The sequence below is a fragment of the Crocuta crocuta genome, unplaced genomic scaffold (assembly GCF_008692635.1).
Source record: "Crocuta crocuta isolate KB4526 unplaced genomic scaffold, BGI_CrCroc_1.0 scaffold23, whole genome shotgun sequence".
NCBI classification, from domain to species: domain Eukaryota; kingdom Metazoa; phylum Chordata; class Mammalia; order Carnivora; family Hyaenidae; genus Crocuta; species Crocuta crocuta.
Window position 1 is genome coordinate 735,367 of NW_027529439.1, and position 5,111 is coordinate 740,477.

At 37.1% G+C, this 5,111-nt stretch overlaps 1 pseudogene; it reads right to left on the reverse strand.

Moving 5' to 3' along the window:
• Window positions 1–2,310: 2,310 nt before the first annotated feature.
• On the reverse strand, window positions 2,311–4,788 carry LOC144228327 (COP9 signalosome complex subunit 2 pseudogene; annotated as a pseudogene).
• Window positions 4,789–5,111: the final 323 nt, after the last annotated feature.

Genomic DNA, 5,111 nt, shown 5'->3' on the forward strand with positions numbered 1-5,111 from the left:
TTCTCAGCAGCCTAGCACATTGGCCCACAATGAGAGACCGAGCAATGGCTATTTCTTATGACTTCCACAACTTATGCCATTGGGTGTTTTGATCTCTAGTCTGGCATATGGGGCAATAGACCCTTTGTTGGTCACTGAAATGTATTAAAGCCTGGACAGTAAGGCAGTGCATCCAGCCAAGGTGCTTTTGCCTGTTACTAATTTAATCTTCTGCTTTTATCTCTCATTGTTCCTTTCTACAAACCTTGTTTCTTATGGGTTAGAGGAGAGATGGGACCTCCATTAAATGTCATCTTCTTTTGCCTAATTTTGGAAATCATGACCTATGAAATATGATGCCCACTCACTGTCTATTTGATGATGGTATCTGTACATGATACTCAGCTTCTCTAATTCTCTTATGGTGGAGCCTGGCTTGCTTGGGAACAGGAAAAACTTGGTTTAGGACAGAAGCAGTGTCCACATATATCAAGTTTCAAATTCTCACTTGAGGGAGGGGGCCAATATGAGCAACTCACCAATCACTCCTGGTTGGGAAGTCTAGTGGATGTCCCCAGATTTCTTTGGCAGTGTCACTGAGCACTGTTTAAAATACACAGGATATGATGTTACTGCATTCACTGAGTCACTGTTATTTCAAAGGCAGTCCAGCATCCTCGTCAATAGGCCATTCCACTTGGACACTTATTCTGCACTTTCCACTGAAGGATCAGTTGTAAAGGCTTATACCTGACTGGGGGCATCAGCTTCCTGATTGCGAGAGGATGTTAGCACATTATGAACAATTATGTGGAAAACAGTGAAAATTGCTTCAGGCTTTTGCAGATGAACCCAAATGTCTTTCCCCCTATCCTGACCCCATGAAGGTTTATTTATGATTATGCAACTTCTTACTGTCTAAGCTATAGGGGTAATCCCTTTAGAACAGCCCAAATATCAAAACAAAGGTTTGACCGCCAGGGCTCATGGTTTTGGTTACCAGCCAAACCTCCCTGAGTTAAGTCCACTGGCTGCTGTTGTTCCTTCCTGTTTCCAGCATTTGTATACCTTGCATCAGTGAGAATTTCCCCTACTCTTTCCCTACAGGCCACAGGGGACACCATGAAAATATGGGTAGAAGCATTTGGAGAAACTACATGCTCTTCAGGGTCTAGTAGCACCTGCATTTTTAGAGACAGTGACCTGGTGGACAGGGTGCTCCTCTGGTCCTAATAGCCATGCCACTTAAATAAAAGGGGAGATTGAGCCATGCCAAAGGTGGGTCAGTATTCTTACCAACCCCTTGTTAGAAGGGTAGTTCTTACCATGATATGCTGTTCCTCTGTGAAAGATTCTATGTTGGGGAGCACTATGTATACTACTAGAAACTATTACTCTATGGGGGTATACTGGGTTTCATGATCTTCAACCATGAGGTTCTATCTACCAGAAGATACATCAGAGGAAAACCATTCTTTAATCTCATTGGAAGAGACCTTCTCAGGAACTGTTGAAAACAAAGACAGCTGGACATTCCAGGGAATCCATCCTTGGGTTCATGTTTCACAACTAAAAAAGCAATAGAAAATTCCACGTAATTTGGAAGACTACTCCAATAAGGAACCTCAAACCAAAATTCTCAGAAGCAGTTGATTTTTTTTTTTTATAATATCTTAAACTTTTTTATTCCCTACCAGAGACATTTGTCTTTCGTTTTCTTTCAATTTGCTACAATTTCCAAGTTGCACCTGTATTTTAATACTGCTTTTATCTGCTAAAGACATTAACTGATTGCTTTCCTAAATCTAAGGATTATATAGTTTTAGTATAAATATATATCACATATTTTCGTAAAATTTTGACAAAACCGAATAAGCATGCCTTGTTTTAAGTCCATGCTCTTGCCACTGTTTATAAAATCTGATTTAATGATCAAAAATTCTTGTTTGTCATTCCTCAGTTACAACAGTCTTCCTTCTGAACTGCCACTCACTTCTTTTTACATAATAACAAGCAATAGAAAAACCAAAGAAATCATCTTAATCTTAGTTCTTCCTTTTGACACTATAAAATAATGTGGTTTTTTTTTTTTAATGAAACAAATACATCCAAAACTCAATACATTCAAATGAACTGCGTCTCCTCTAAGGTGGTCACCTTAGAAGGCCACAGTTCATTATCCTAACTATGCTACCACTGCTCAAAATACCTTAAAAACTCTTTTGGGATCGCCTTCAAAACCAGTTACATACCTTCTCCTATTTCCTCAAAGACAGATTAATTCTTGGAAACTTTCCAAAGTAATTTGGTGCCGAATGATGGTAACTATAAAAAAAAAACAAACTTCTGTTTCTTAAACACTGTGTTTCATAAAGTGAATAGTGTGTATGACTTAAATTAGCTCTGAATGCAATTCTAAAAGAGCAAAATCCATGAGGTTTTGAGCAATGGTAGACTGCTGGAATTAGGAAATAATTTTCCAGCATGATCACTATACAGGGTAACATTCATTTAGCTGTCTATGTTCTGGCATATTTGTTTAAAGTGAACATTCTGAGAGTTAGAATTTATTTTTAAAAAGGAATATCATTCTTAGGAAAAAAAAGAATTTTATTCCTTTAAAGCATCACTGTCAAAGTAAGTATTACGCAAGTGTTTTGTTAGAAACTAGTTCTCCTTACTTTATCAATAAAGACTACTTTAAAAAGCTTGAAAGCAAATAACCAACTTATTTGCTCCCAGGCTTTTAAAAATCATTAACTGAAGATAAAATAATTTGAAATTTCTAAGGTACTAAAAAACAAAACAAAAACCCCAAATGTAATAAAAACACGTCAAGAACCAAACTACAATTTCTGAGCTGCACTGTTTATTTTGCTGCTTGAAACCTAAGTGACAGTATGCCACCATAATTACGGGGTTTCATCTAAACCTTTACTACACTGCAGGTACAGAAATATACGGACACATTTTTGGAGAATTGACATTTTGCAAAATGCAGCAAACATTTTAATTTATACATGAGAAAAGGAAGTGTTCAAAAGGGTATGCATTTCAAGTTATTGCAGGTTATTTGTGAGAGAATTTCTGCAGGTAAAACATGTTTAAATTTAACCAACAGTAACATGTCAGTGTATTTAAAATCATGACAAAAATCTTCTCTCTGGTCATGTTGCCCATGACAAATTACTATGATGTTGTATGTTTAGGGCAAGATGTCAATACAGCATAAATCCCATGGCATTTTGGTTTTCTTCTGGAGATTAAAGCTGTTTTTCTTGGGATAAATGCAGCAGCAAAACACAAACCAGTTGATCAAAAAAAGCACTTCTGCCATAACTCCAATAATTTTCAGGACACATCAACCGACAGTAGTTTTGCCATTCCCAGTTCTTTTAAGGATTACATCTCTGCACTGTTGCATTAAGTACGTCTGTAAAAGCTTGTTCTCTGTTAAGCCAGTTTACTGACTACAGCCTGGTTGAGAGAATTTAGCTGGTTGGTCCATTTATCTAGTGCAGTATACCGGGCACCACCCCTCTTCTGATGATCCAATTCAAGGAGTTGGTTGACTTGATCAATTCGGCCATGAATAGTGTTATCCAATATGCACTGCACCAGCAAGCTCTCCACATCAGCTACATCTATGTTTAACTCCTTAGAAATAAAAGGAATATGTATTCTTGTGTAAGGCTTAATTAATTTTATGAGCACTTGTGTTCTGATGTTTCGCAAAAGCTCTTCAATGTGTTCCCTAATGAAAGGATCATCCATGATGTTGCTGTGATTAGTTTTCAGAATCTTCTCAAATTCAGTGATGTCATTATTCTGATAGGCACTTACTAAATTTGTCATTGCTAGAATTTCTGGATCATTTTTGTACGGTTTGGCCTCCTGTGAGTCAAATGGATTTATTCCCGATTTCATTAGCATATTTGCTAACACCAAATATTTTAAGCAAGTGGTTCGTCTTGGACTTCCCGATTCATCATAATTCTTAAAGGCTTCAAAAAAATCAGTGTGTGCCTTTTCAAATTCACCTTCTCTCAAGTGCATTTTACCACCACATTCTCTGATGACTCCCATGATCAGTGGATGAGGGATGGCAGACTTGATGTGAAGTGACTGTTCATAGAGTGCTTTCAGTTTTTTGTTATTCTTCTGTGCTGTGTACATTTGAATTTCCAAAGCGTATATTTCTAATAACTGTGTACCTTTTTTCAGGTCATCTTCTCCATCATCAGTCTGGCAGGACTGATGTAACTGGCGTAAAATTTTTTGAAGCTTTCCATATTCTTCTCGTTCTAAATATAATTTCCCAAGCTTTGTATTTGTCTTAAACCAGAGTCTATCATTCTTAGCATCTTTCAAAGCTTCCAGTGTTGTTTCATAGAATTCCTGCAGTAAATCCATCTGACATAAAAAATCAGAATTCTGTTTAGAAGTAGAGATATAATCAAGAATAGAATTAATGGATTTTTCAGAATAATTTCTTGTGACTGCACTCCGAATATAGGTCAATAGTTGTTTATATCTGTTCATCATTTCTGGAAAGTTTGTCAACTTGAAGTTAATCTTAATCATTTGCTTCAGTGCTTTAAATCCCCATTCTCCTTTTTCACCTTCAAGTTCCAAAACCTTTTGAAAACTGCTTAATGCTGCTTTTGGATCATCTTCTTTTAATGCTTTGGAATTATAGTACTGATTTTCCAAATCCACATTTGGCTCGGAGTTACTATCTTCAGAGTATTCCAGGTCGTAGTCCTCCTCCTCATCGCACATGAAATCATCCTCCATGTCAGACATCTTGGCCGGAGAAGCAGTTGATTTTTGGAAGCAGGCAGATGACCCAAAACCTTTACAACCAGCTAATGACCTCAGATAATGGACAGCTTCTGCCCAAGACATAAGACTCTGTATAATTCCTGTTTTTTAAAAAATCTTCTTGCTTATAATCATTTTCATTTTCTATTGATTTCCCAGCTGTTACCCATCCATAGTGGCCTACGTCTGTTTTCTTCCATTCTTGTGGCAATGTTAGGTCATTCTAACTCATTCTAATACCATTCTTAGGTTATCCCAAACAGCACAGCCCTAAATCCTACCTATTGTTGAATATGCCACCCATCACA